A 14,516-nucleotide genomic window follows, 5' to 3' on the forward strand; every position below is an offset into this window, starting at 1 on the left:
CCCCTAAGAACACCAAGGGGTCTTTGAAGAAGAGGTGGATGGTTTGACTTGTGCTTACACAAACCTCAGCTTTCCTTCCCCATGTACTTGATACCAAAGCTGCTGACAAAAGCAGATTCCTGCTGCTGCTTCATCTTGTTTGCTTCTGAAATGCCTTGAGATTTAGTCAGGTCTTGCTCCATTTAGACCCCGTTTCCTTTCCTTTTGAAGACTAGTTTCCTTCACTGAAGAATGAGCTGAACCCTCTAAGGTCTTTTGCTACCTGATGGCTCTTTGTAAGTTGTAAATGGCATAGGAGACACCTGTCTGTTTGGTTAGTGATGAAGCGGAGGCATCATCCTCACTCCCGCTACCCTCATCATTCAGAGGCTCTTAAACTGCTGACACCTTAGAGAAAGCCAGAGACCTTGGCAGAATAGCTATGGAGAAAAGATTTACTTAACTGGACTCTCTGCTTTCAAGCTACTCCACAATCTTTATTTTCTCTTTTTCCACAGGACAGTCACCACAGAGCTCATCACACTATGTTTATTTGCTTTTGTATTCTAAAAGCCCTGATTTCCATCCTGACTCTACCTCATCAATGAGGGTGCCTTTTGGTTTATCGAAGCTGTTAGGAATAGGTGACATTGATCCTTTTCTTCAGGAAGTAGGCACCACTATTTAGGCAACTCTAGGAGACTAGGAAGTGAATGTTAATGTGGGTTTCTTAGATGTGTTTGTTGTGGAGACTAACAACATCAAGTTGAAATAATGGTTTGATACGGGCCTTGATAAGGGGCTGTGAGCCTGTCTGGTACATGGTACTTTGCCCCCATTCCATTTGGTCTTAAGTTGTTTTAAGTCAGTGATCCAACTGGTAAATGCCATGTAATGCCAAATGTTCCTTGTGGGCAGCCATTTTCTGGGTACCCGTGAACCTGCTAACTCATCAGTCTTAGGTAATTCACTATTTATTTTTCACATCTCCTACTCCTGCCTTTTTTTTTTTTTTTTTTTTTGGTATCGGTGTTTCACCTATATGTATATCTGTTTACTATGTGTGCCTGGTGCCCTCAGAGGTCAGAACGGGGTATCAAATCCCCTGGGACTGGAGTTACAGATGGTTGTAAACCACCATGTAGGTGCTGGAAATTGGACCCTGGTCCTCTGGAAGAGTACCCAGTGCTCTTAGCTACCAAGCCATCTCTCCAACCCCTATTTATGTTATTTTTAGTCCTGTTCTTTCCTTTGATTTCTTATTTACCTATTTTGCTTAGTACTTCAGGAAAATCTTTCTTGTCTGTTCCTCTTTGATTATGATTATGATTATTCTAATCCTGGCTGATAAGCATTATACCAGGAACACTTCTGAAAAGATAGACATTTGGAAATGAAAGTAGATAGTGTGGCACCACAAAGAGGAATGAAATTATGTCATTTGCTGGAAAATGGATATAGCTATAGAGTGTCATATTAAGTGAAATAAAGCCAAACTTTGACAAATACTGCATGTTTTCTCTCATTTGTAGATCTTGAATGTTTTTTATAGATACATGAAACATAAATATAACATGGAAATAGAAAAACCACTATTGAAAGAAAGGAGACTACTAGGAGGGAGATATGGAAGAGGAAGAATGGGGAAGGTAGGAGGTGAATATGGTCAAATGTGTGATATACTTGAAAGAAATGGAGTATATGAGACCCAAAGCAGCTATGTACAATGAATATATTTGTGCATCTATCCATCTTTCTTTCTATCTATCCATCTGAATGAATGAATGACATATAAGCTACACCCATGAAATCTCAATATGGCCACCAAGACCAGCACAATGGCCCCCATCAGATAACATGCCAGTGTGGTTGAGGGAAATCTCACAAGACTCTACCCCTAGCTGAAGAGCTACAATAACTAATGGCTGCTGAAGGAGACTCAGTCCTCTTCAGGGATAAGCTCCTGATAGGTTATCCAGTCCTAAGTGGTCAGCCCTAAACACATTTACATACAAGCAACACTAAGTGGACTTAGCAAGCTGTATTTACTTTTATGAGAGGGAGTAATAACTAAAGAAGAGGTCATGAATATGAGAGGGAGTAGTGAGGAGAGACATAGGAGGAGTTGAAGTGGGAAGAAGGGATGGAAATAGTATAAATACAGTTCTCTTGTATGAAATTCTCAAAGTTTAAATTAAAAAGATATCAAAATTAGATGGTGTGGGGCAGGAGACATGGATTAGCAGTTAAGAAGGAATATAGTTTTTCCAGGACTGAAGTTTGGTTCCCAGAACCCATGTTGGATGACTCCAACTCCAGGGGTTTAAGGCCTCTGATCTCTGCAGGTACCTATGCTGACGTGAATATACCTACACACAGGTACACAGTTAACAATAAAAAATGTTATATGGAGCCAGGCGTTGGTGGCGCACGCCTTTAATGCCAGCACTCGGGAGGCACAGGCAGGCAGATCACTGTGAGTTCGAGGCCAGCCTGGTCTACAGAGCAAGTTCCAGGACAGCCTCCAAAACGATGCAGAGAAACCCTGTCTCAGAAAAAAAACAAAAAAAAAAAAAAAAAAAAAAAGTTATATGGAAGCTGGGTATGCTGGTGCATGCCTTTAGTCTCAGCACATGGGAGGCAGAGGCAAGTGGATCTTTGTGAGTTTGAGGCCAGCCAGGTTTACAGAGTGAGTTCTAGGACAGCTATGTAGAAAAACCATGTCTCAAAAAAAAAAAGATTTTAAGAAAGTGTAAAGTATTACAGCATTAGTGTTGCCCTAGAGAATTACCTTGGAAAATCCCTGCAAATGTCCATTGCATGACTTTTTATGTCCTGCCTGTTAGTTCCCAAATAACCGTACAGACACTTATTATTAATTATAAATGCCCAGCCGATAGCTTAGACTTGCTACTAACTGGCTCTTACAACTTAAATTAGCCCATGATTCTTATGTATGCTCTATCACAGGTGGTGCCTTTTTTCAGCACGGCATGTTCATCTGCTTCCTCTGTGTCTGGCTGGTGTCTCTACCCTCCTTCCCTCATGCTCTCAATTTGGCTCTCCTGCCTTACATCTTCCTGCCTAGCTACTGGGCAGTTGTGTATTTATGAAACCAATGAGAGTAATACATATCCATAGTGAACAAAAGGGTTATTCCATAGCAGTCCATCTTTTATTATTATTATTATCATTATTATTATTATTTTTGGTTTTTCGAGACAGGGTTTCTCTGTATTGTTTTGGAGTCTGTCCTGGAACTAGCTCTGTAGACCAGGCTAGCCTCGAACTCACAGAGATTTACCTGCCTGTGCCTCCCGAGTGCTGGGATTAAAGGCGTGCACCACCAACGCCCGGCTATTTTTATTTTTTAAATTAAGTTAAAAAATTTTGAGTCTCATGCTGGCATGTAGCTGAAGATGACCTTGAACTTCTGGTCCTTACCTCCATCTTCTGAGTGCTGGGATTATAGGCATAGACTACTAATGCTTGCCTCCACTTTTTTTTAAAACTATGGAATGCCTTATGAATTTGCTGACATCCATATGCAGAGGACATACTAATCTTCTGTGTATCTTTCCAGGCTTAGTTTTTGTGCTGTAGTAGCGAGCATCCAACTCTATCTTTAATTAACTTGTCCTTCCTACACTATTGTGTGAGATCTGTAAACACCATGTAATTTTATATCTTCTTGCTAGTATTTTCAGAGATGTTGTTTTGTATCCTTATCACATATAAATCAAATTTCAGCCATGTTTTTCAGTAATGAATTTATCTGGTCATTCAACCATCAGGTCTGATGTGTATGTTGCCATTTTATAAAAGTGACTGACTGATGGAGTAGTGTCCATGAAAACAGTCCATTCACTCTCTTGAGTCTACTCCTGTTGTTCAGAGAGGAAGAAAAGTACTTCCATAGGACTCTGGGAGCAAGATAAGGAAAGCTTGACCTTTGCTCTGAGCCAGTTCTCTAGGCTGGAGGTGATGGAGTTAGCCATGCTTAATTTCCCTAAACTCTTCCTCCTTTCCCTGTGTGTCTTGTCAGGACAAGCTTTAGCAGAAAGCTCTCTTGGAAAATTGTGATCTGACTATGGTAGGATCATGTTCTTCAGACATGCTTAGTGGAGAGAACGGACTTATCCCCTCATGTTTTTGATGAGATAATCAGTGCTTAAATACAAAGCTCCCAATCTGAAGCTGAGTGCATAATCTACACAATATATATACATGCTGCTCACATAGGCAAACTGAAGATGACCTGGTGCCCTATGTGTAACCTGCAGCATCTCCTTGTGAAAGGAAAAGTCAGGAAAAGAAAACTGCTTTTGAATAAGATTCCAAACTATACTGCGCTTCAGGTGACCAAAACTTCCTGTTAGGATGAGAAAGTTTGTCCAGATGTTCCTGCCTGGGGATTGGCCTGTGTTCTATCTGTTGTTCCAGAGAGGTACAACATAGTTGATTTTATCTCTCTCAGTCCTTCTTTCTGTGGGCTCAGGATGTTCTTTTTGCATTCTTCTATAGCTTTGTCTCTGAGGAAGATCAGCATGTATTTGGGGCTAGGGTTGTGAGTAAAAATCTGTGGCTAGAGGCCAGGGTAAAATTTATGCCTCTACTCAGTTGTAAGTCCTTCAGTCAAAAGGCTCCATTTGCAACAGGTTAGAGACTGAAAAACCAACTGAGGATCTTTGTTGTGCAAATTTGAGGTGAGGATGGGTGAAATCCAAGAGCCCTGGAGGCAAATGTGTCAACCAGAGAGATGACATCAGCTAGTTTGCTGGTGCTGTTGGAAGGGGAGAGTCCGGGTGCTTAGCCACTTTCCTGTATGTGGGGTGTCTGGAGCCACTCCTAGTTCTGTCAGCCTTCAGGCTCTCTGTCTGGAAAAAGTTTTGTCCAATTCTTGCCTCCTGTTATCTTCATGGGACCTGAAATGGAAATTTTGGTGGTGAGTACAAACCTTTGAGGACTAAATAGACTAGTGTGACCTTGTGTGCTTTTTGTGATAATGCTAATACCTGCCTAACTTTGTGATACGAATATCTTATATGAAGCACAAAGGGGAAGTGTTGTCTCAGGAAAGGAGAGCAGTCTTAGATTTGATTCATTTTTCTTTACTTATTTCTCTCTGTGTGAAAGGGAGGACTGGGTACCTGTGTGCTTATATGTGTGTGGAGGCCAGGCGTTTGGTGTCTTCCTTAGTTGCTCACTACCTATTTTGATAAGGTCTCTCATCAACCCTGGAGTGCACTGATTTGGCTAGACTGGCCAGTGAGCTCCCAGGATCCTCGTCTCTGCCTCCCAGCTCTGGGATCATAGACATGTGCTGCTGTGCCCTGCCCTGGGTGCAGGAATTGTAATTTGGGTGCCCGGGCTGGAGTAGCAAGTACTTTACTAACTAAGCCATCTCCCTAGCCCTGATTTAAATCATTTATACATTAATATTATTCAGTGGCTTAATATTCAACACAGAAGAGGAAAGTATAACCAATGACTTCTTTTCTGTGTTGTGCTCCTGCTCCCATGCTCATCTTCCAACAGAGCCACTTAGCACCATACTTTGGGAAAGACATGTCTGCAGAATGATCTTTCCATTCAGCCTTGCTGTGTGCAGATTTTTAGGTACTGTAGTGGGGATTCTTGGGAAGCCTATAGCTAGCAGTAGGACTGCAAGAAACATTACAACATTACAACTTCCGAGGCAACAAAGAGGCCAGAAGAGTTGGAGCCAGCAAACCCTAACTGCTCTGTTATCCTGTCAGATGCTGGGATCTCCCTCTAGTTCCACCCGTTTCCCTTGGCTCACACTCAAGTGTGACTACTGCTTACTCAGAAGGTACTGGGAAGAAGCTCAGCTATATTCTGTCCCGGTGCTTTTTTTTTTTTTTTTTTTTTTTTTGTCTTCCTTTGGTCTTATAGATCTGAGGACCTTTCATCACAGCCTCTGAGGTACCAAAGTTCGTGTTGTAAGCCCAGTGCCAACACTTCTGGACCTGGGAAGATGTGGGTAAAGTCTTGGTTTCCTTCTTATTGAGGCGCTTCTCGGAAGCCATCTGCATTCTTTTCTGCCTAACTGCCTCGGGACTGTGTGGGTATAGTTGCTTCCTGCTTCTATGATGTGGAATGTTAAAACGGATCTGTGCAGACTTAACTACTGAAGAACTGACAGAGGTAGAATGACCTTTCCTTGTAATTCTGGAGCTTGGAGCTATCTTCATGGGGTGTAGTGTTGATTCTTCTTTTTGGGAAGAGGGTGTCACTAAGCAGCCCAGGCTGTATTCAAACTTGTGATTTTCCTGCATTAACTTCCTGAGTGTCGGGATTAGAGGAGTGTGCCAGCATACTGGGGCTCAGTACTAATTCTTTCTAAAACCTTCCCAATTTGCTTGCTTTTCTTCCTGTCATTCTGAAAGGAATAGGGTGGAGAGCAAGGACAATGCTCAGTTTCCTGTGATCTTCTTTTGAATTTAAGATTGGTTCTGCAGATGCATTTTATGAGGAGGAGCTGAGAAGCAGGTATGAGGCTGTCTCTGGCTCTAACATGTCCTATCAGTCAGTGTTGGCACCTTTACTCGGGTTCAGAATATTTAGAGAGCAGCAGCATTTGCTCCTGAAAAGTAGGAAGGGCCCAAGAAGACATTAAAAGCATGGATAACTGCAGGGATGAGGCTGAATATGGAGAGTAGAGATGAGGCCTTCTGAAGAACTGGAAAAGATAGTAAATCTGGAGGGAATGGTGAATACCGTGTGGGGAAAGTGGGGCTGTGTCCCAGAGTGAACTGAGGCCAGGAGCAGTGAGGAGGTAGGTTTGGGAATGTTAGCTTGTGCCTACACTGCTGAGTGCCTTGGTTATGATAACCAGGAATACATCCCTCTGGAAATAGAGTTGTCCCTTGCTTGGCCTGTTTGGCCTGTACCCACCATATACCTGTGTGGTTCTGGCTTATAAGGGATGTCTTGGCAGAGTGCCACGGGGCAGAGCCTGAGTCTCGTTCCCAGCTTTTTGGCTTCCTTAATGATGAGAACCTTCTTGGTAGCTACCAGTCCCTGCTGACTTGGCCTGTGAAGGTTTCTTGCCTTTGTAAGATACATAATCCTTTTCACACATGTCCTACATCTTTGGGTTTTAGAAAACAGGGATACACCCAGGTGTGGTAGTGTATGCCTATAAGGCAGCACTTAATGTTACTCAGAAGAATTGTGAGTTCAAGACTAGCTGGACAGGGTAGTATCAAGTTGTAGACCAGCATGACCTACATAAGGAAATGTCTTAAAAAATAAAAAGGACTAGAAAGATTGCTCAATGGTTAAGAACACTTGCTGAGGACTTAGGTTTGATTCCTAGCACCCACATGGTGGCTCACAACCATCTGTAGCTCCAGTTTCAGGAGATCCGATGGCCTTTTCTGATCTCTGCCAACACCAATCACACATGTGTTATGCATATATACATGTAATCAAAACATACATGAATAAAATTAATAAATTAACAAATTTTTAAAAGATGGGGTGGTGAGTAGTGTATTTCAGTTAGTAGAGTGCTTGTCTAGCATGTATGAAGCCCTGGGTTGTATCCCTAATAAGAGTAGTTGTGTATGCCTGTAATCTCAGTACTGGGGAAATGGAAGCAGGAGGATCAGAAGTTCAAGGTCTGTTAAGAGAAGCTATTTCCTTTGAGAGAAGCTTTCCTGCCCGCCTGGTTCTAGATCCGCATCAGTCCCAAATAAACACTCAGGAGGCTATATTAATTATGAAGCTGTTGGCCTTGCTTGTTTCTTTCTGGCTAGCTCTGACTTAAGTAATTACCCAATAATTGTTAATCTAAGTATGTTTCTTACCAGAGAATAGTTCCGGGCTTCCTACCCCATGGCGTTACATGTTGACTCTCTTGTGTTTCTCCTTCCTAGAGTCCTCCTGGACTCCTAGTCCTTCCTATCTAGATTCCCTATAGGCCAGACAGTGCTTTATTGACAAATAACAGGCAAATAACAGGACTTCCCCAACAAAGGTCATCCTCAGCTTTATAGTAAGTTCGAGGTCATCCTTAGCTACATGAAACCTAGTAGTAAGGGGCTTAATTTGAAACAGACTTTGAGGAAGGGGCCTAATTTGAAACAGAACAAACTCAGTGGCCTTTATCTGAAATGTGTATTGGAAGACTCCTACTAGTCTTGGCTCTTCCCTTTATCTTCCCAACATGGTCAGATATTGTGAGCATATGTCACTATCAAGGATGTTAAGAATGAAGCTAAGTATAACTGTCTGCACTTTGTTTGGAATGCTTGGGCTCATCTGTAGAGCCATCTGCGATGGGCCTATCCTTTCAAGAGTGGGTGAAAGTGGTGAGGAAAGGGTAAGAAAATACTTCAAGATCAGGGTAGCATTGAATCCATGTTCCCTCCTCCCTCCTGTGCTTCCAGTATCATCATTGTCCATGGTCATGTGTGGAAAGAGAAAAGCAGGACCTTGCTGTGCAGTCTTCAAGCAGTCAAGTATGTACTGACTTTCTCAGCTTAATGCACAGTGTAATGCAGATACTATATAAAGCTTGGATTTTGGCAAGAGGGACTTTATTATCCATGCAGAGAGACAATAGTTGTTAAACAAAGAATATCCAGGCTGGGCAGTGGTGGTGCAGAGGCAGGTGGATCTCAGTGAGTTCAAGACCAGCCTGGTTTACAGAGTGAGTTCCAGGATAGCCAGGGCTACACAGAGAAACCTGTCTCGAAAAACCAGGAAAAAAAAGAATATATTAACCACAAATATCTTTGCAGTTGGGGGATAAGAAAGTTGTGTTTTAAAACCATAGGAAAGCTTTCTTGAAAGAGGCAGGGTTTGATTTTTTTCTGGTCTTTGGGAGTTGGGTTTACTTTATAAGCAAAAGAGGGATGGAAAGTATTTGTTCTGTATGTGGAGAACAGCAAGCACATAGAACATAGTATCTATCCAAGTGTCACTGTAATGAGCTGCCCTGAAGTAATATGTCTAGTAGAGCAGAGCCAAGAACTTCGCTCTATGGGTTTGGCATTGGTGCACAAGAGATGGGAACAAGGCAGCAAAAGTGTAATCATCTGGAAAGCTTGTTTACTTTAATTTTTAAATTATGTATATGGGTATGTGTGGTGTCCATGGAGGACAGAGAGGGCATTGGATCCCCTGGAGCTGGAATTAGAAGTGGTTGTGAGCTACCCGATGTAGGTATCCTTAGCTGTCACGCCACCTCCAGCCCCTGGAAATCTTTCTGGTAGAAGAAAAGTAGGGACATTCTGGAGAGGACAGACACTGTTAGTAAAGTAACTTGCTAAAAGTGTTGAGAGAGCTACAACAATGATAGAGAAGGGGTGAATCTAGAGTGTTCTCAACCTAGGAAATCTGTTCTCTGCTTTTTGCTGTCTAGGAAATCTGTTTTTCTCTGCTTTGGGGGCATTGGTTGCTGGCTCTTACATGTCTAACACACAGCCATAATTAGTGAGTCACGCTGCTAAAGCGTTTTGAAGACAGCTGCATGTTCAGGTTCTTCTAGGAGAGAGGTTCAAGTCACCAGGCTGAAGTGAGGTTCCATGTCCTCCATTTAGGTTCTCAGTCCATCTGGTCTGTCATTTGTTTTCAGCTTCTGATCCAGTTCCCAAAGTTTCTCAAGGGGGTTAACTCAGTCTTTAGTCAGAATGACCTTGTCCTTGGTATCTGTACCAAGTTACTTTCTTTTTCCTCTTGGTCTCCTCTAGACTATATTTCTGTGGTCTGTCTCAGTCTTAGCCATTTTCCTTTCAATTTAGTCTGGTGTCCTAGAGGTTTAAGGAAAGGAAATGGACTATACAAGAAGGAAGTTAAGTTTGTGTGTGGGTCTTATCTGGAAGGTATGTTCCATCTGTTCTGTACTTCAGCACAGCAGATGAAGTCTGGGTAGTTGAACTCTCTCAAGTCTTTCTGAAATAAATTGAAACAGGTAGGATAGTCTCATTTGTTAAAACAGTAACACCCTGAAATTTCTTCACACCTCCAGATTCCCAACTGCAAGTCTCCATCCTTCCCTCTGCCAGCCTTTTCAGTTCTTTATGGGTCCTCAGATTGCTACTGGCCCTGCTTCTGCTGGCTTTGTTTGGAGAAGCCTAGAATCTAGAATCTAGAATCTAGAAGGGAACATTATTTAATTAAAGCTGTGGTCATCTGGTAACTCTTGGGTATGCACAGAGTCAAACTTTACTTAACCTTGCTGAATTTTCATGAAAATGCTTTCTTCTCAAGCCCTGTGGTCTTTTTCTCAGAAGACATGTATCATATATTACAGATAGCAAATGTTATCTGTGTTGATGGCAGACTATAGTCTTTCACCACCTGTAGGACTGAAATGGTTGACTTGTTGTCTGCTGTACCTTGAAGTGAGGCAGTGATTCATGCGTATGCTATGGAGTGACGTGGCTTGGGACAGGGAAGTCTTGTGTGGCATTTGCTGTGCTGTGCAGACACTGTGGGAATGTACCCTTCAGTAGTTCAGGTGGCATCACATGTGCCTTTCACCTCTCTTTGAGCAATGCCTGGGATTCCCCCCAAATTTACCATTCTGATGGCCAGACTTGTTCCCACTGTTCTATATACTTCAGAATCTTGTACTGGTCTCTCCTCTCTCCTCTGCTTCTACACCCATCCCTTCTTCTTTCATCATCTCATCCATGTTCCTTTCCTTGCATCCTGGAGTCTCTTTTTTTCTTCTGTTGCATACAGATACCTCTGTGATGAGACATGTTTGTGGGCATCTTTTATACCAAGGAAAACTAGTTCTGCTCTGTGCTCAGAAATAGAACATATGGGGCAGAGAGATGGCTCAGGGGTTAAGAGTGCTTGCTGTTCTTCCAGAGGACCAGTTCAGTTCCCAGAACCCCTGTCAGGTAGCTCAGAGTTGCCTGTAACTCTATCTCCAGGGGATAAGATACTTCTGGTCTCAGCAGACACCAGCATAAATGCTTGCATATTCACACATAGAGATATAGACACATTCATATAAATAAGAATAAAAAATAAAATACAAATAGGATATATTCAGTGTCTACAATGATAAGAACTAAGTTTTTTCTGAGAAAGTTCTAGGTTTCTGATTTTGAGATGAGGGAACAAATAGCTTTAAAAGCATCTTCTTTGGAGCTGGGTGTGCTTTAATCCTAGCACTCATGAGGTAGGCAGATATCTGTAAGTTTGAGGCCAGCTTGGTCTACATAGATAGTTCCAGGTCAGCCAGGTCTACACTGTGAGACCCTGTCTCAAAACATCAATAACAAAAGCCAAAATAAAACCTACCATTTTTCTACTATAGTACAGTGGCATTTAACTGGTACAGCAGTCATCTGCAAACCAGGACTGTCTTCCATGTTCTCGGGATAAGAACTGGCCTTGGAGATAGATGCCTTTTGCTCCTCTCTCTGAATCTTTGCAAGCATTTTGCACTCTACTTCTGGGAGATAAATTGGTTTGTGCATATCCAGACAATGCCTGAAGAGGGTGCAGTGCTGCATTGCTACCATCTAATGTTTCAGACACCACATTTAAACCCCAGTCCTTGCTCACAGATAGCTATCAGATAGCAGTTTAGTATAGAAGGTTAAAGATCCACAAGAATTCGCTCTGATAGTTAAAAATATCGTGTGATTCAGATTATGGTGAACCATGATTTGAAGAGAGTGGTATGAATTGTTCAGATTCTTGAGCAGCTCAATGCCCTTGATAAAGCTTGGAAGGTCAGAGCCCCAATTAGGAGGCTTGGGAGTAACAGAAGGGACAGTTAACCCTGCAGGCAGGGCTCAGCTGTCCCTGCTTTGTGGAAGAGGTTTTTATCTCACCATGCCTTGAGTTTCTTCTGAGACAACTGCTCAGGGTTCTCTCTCTGCCTTCTTGCTTTTCAGGATTTACAGCTCTCAAACCAGACATTTCATTGTACCTCTCGGTGTGAGGAGCTCTGCTGTCTTGATTTTTTCCTTCTTTATAAACGTTCCCCTGGGTTATTCAAAATTCCATTTATCCCTAGGAACAAAATATGGTGTCTCTTAAAAACATTTTTTAAAAACTACATTTACTGGGGCCAGAGAGATAGTTTAGCAGTTAAGAGCACTGGCTATATTTTTGGAGGGCCCTGGTTCAGTGTACATGGCAGCTCACAACCATCTGTAATAACAGGCCCAAGGGATCCAACACCCTCTTCTGGCCTCTAAAAGTACCAGACATGCATGTGTTTCCAGATACAGATTTAGGCAAAACATACACACACAAAAAGAGAAATGTGTATATATATATATGCATGTGTGTATGCATGCCCACTGTCACTGCCTGTCCATGGAGGGCAGAGAACAGTTTGTGGGAGTCAGTTTCCTACTTGTACCTTGACAACATAGAAACTTTTTTTTTAATGGTTGTAAGTGTAGCCCAGGCTGGTCTAGACCTTGAGATCCTACCTCAGCTTCCCAAGTCCTGGGTTGTACATGTATACTACCAGGCCAAGGCCCAGCTCTTGAAACATTGTTTTCTTGTTTTGTTTTGTTTTGTTGTTTGGTGACCAAACTCAAGCCCTAATGCATGCTAACCAAACACTCTATCGTGTAGAAGTGCAGCAACAGAGATTTGTAATCCCAGTGCTGGGAGGTAGAGGCAGGAAGATCTCTTGAGCTCACTGACTAGCCACACAAGGAGCAGAAACAATGAGTTCCAGGTTCAGTGAAAGATTGCCTCAAAAATAAGTAAGTAAATAAATAAATAAAGCGGAGAGTGATTGAAGAAGCCTAATACCCCTGACTGCTACCCACCTTGCCTGTTTTACGTTGCATACAACCCACACTGATGTGAGCATACACTGAGAGAAGAGAGACAGAGAGAGCACACACAAGTGTGAGCACACGAGTGCCTAATAGGATCCTTGGAGAGTATCGAGTCTAGTTTACTTATGAGGAAGGGAAAGCAGTATCCCTCGGGAGACAAGGACTTGCTCAGTATTTTAAAGCCCAGCAAGCTGAAGCTAGGATTAGGCTCCAGTCTGTGTATTCTTTATTTTCCCCCTCTTACTACATTGTCTCTTGCTTTTACTTATTTTTTCTTTTGCTAATACTGGGAATTAAACTTAGGTCCTCATAAATGATAGGTGAACACACTACCTTTTAGCTCAGCCCCCTAGCCTTCCACACTAATTCTTAATTAGTAGAAAAGGAAGAACATGAAGTCCCCTAAGGACTCTGCTGGGAATTGCAGCCATGTTGTCTTTAAAGAGATAAGAAAATATTGGGGCTATCAAGATGGCTTAACAGATGAAGGTGCTTGCTACCAAACCTGATGACCGTAGTTCAATCCCTAGGATTCTTATGGTGGAAAAAGAGAACTGACTCACAAGAAAATATAAATAGTGGCTGGAGAGATGGCTCAGTGGTTAAGTGTACAAGCTGCTCTTGCAGTCCTATTCCTGGCACTCTCAGGGTGGCTTACAGAACATTTGATACCCTTTGCTGGCCTCTATATGCACATGTTGAACAGACATATATGCATGCAAACACTCATAAATAGTTTAAAAATAAACAAGTCAAAACAAATAAATGCAAAGAGAGATATAAGAAAACGCCATACACATTGTTAGTGGCCCAATCTAGATTTTTGATTATTATACCCTCTATAAAGTATAGGTGGATATATATTCTCTTTGTACAGGGTAAGCTCATCTAAAATTCATTGCTGTGGAGAACAGCTGCTTTTTTTTTTTTTTTTGCTTATCTGGTGAGTCTTTTCATTTTTCCATTCATCCTTCACATGTTGATTGCCACAATGAGTGAGCTGCTAAAGTCTTTGCACCTGTGTCGGGACAGGTGTGCAAGTCGTGATGATAAAGTGCTATATACAGCATAGAACAGGAATCCCTGGGCTGCTGTGGGCTCGAGGAAGAGACCGATTCTGCCAAGAGATGGAGAATCATTTCACAGAGGAGGTGTCCTTGAGGTGGGCCTTGAGGGCAGTAGGGTTTTGTGAATGTGGGAAGGAAAGGCAGCCAAATGTTAGAGAGTGGTAGAGAAAGGTGTGGGCAGTTCTCAAAGCACTGGCTATATGTAGCATCATGGTGTGCTGTGGTTATGCCTACACTGGGTGGTGGCAGCAGGGGAGGTGTGGGTTGGAAATACATTGATTCTTTGCTATTGACTGTTGAGTGAAAATATAGGAATCGGATTTCAGATTTTGGAGACAGTGTACCTTGTAATAGGCAATAGATCCAATCATACAATTGATTGTTGCTTATTTAATACTTCATTATTTTTCCCCATGCAGTAATTTCTGTTCTTTTTAAAAAGATTTGTTTTTATTTTTAATTATATATACATATATATATATACATATACATATGCGCTTGTATGCCTCTATAGGGGTGGTATGTGCATATGAGTGTAGGTATTCTTGGAGGCCAGAGTGTTGGATCTCCTGGAGCTCAAGTAATAAAGGGTTGTGAGTCACTTGATTCTGATGCTGGGAACCAAACTTTGGCCCTCTGGAAAAGCAGTATGTTCTTAACTGCTCAGTCACTC

At 42.2% G+C, this 14,516-nt stretch overlaps 1 protein-coding gene and 1 non-coding gene across 4 annotated transcripts in view; one reads left to right on the top strand and one right to left on the bottom strand.

Moving 5' to 3' along the window:
- The window catches only part of Dennd2b (DENN domain containing 2B), a 154,456-nt gene that overhangs the window by 32,066 nt on the left and 107,874 nt on the right, over window positions 1-14,516 (top strand). The gene's annotated exons all lie outside the window — the stretch shown is intronic.
- On the bottom strand, window positions 3,487-3,592 carry LOC121135566. The gene has a single exon (XR_005872666.1). It is a non-coding gene; the product is annotated as a U6 spliceosomal RNA (small nuclear RNA).

This window comes from Mesocricetus auratus, unplaced genomic scaffold, assembly GCF_017639785.1.
Source record: "Mesocricetus auratus isolate SY011 unplaced genomic scaffold, BCM_Maur_2.0 Super-Scaffold_4256, whole genome shotgun sequence".
NCBI lineage: Eukaryota > Metazoa > Chordata > Mammalia > Rodentia > Cricetidae > Mesocricetus > Mesocricetus auratus.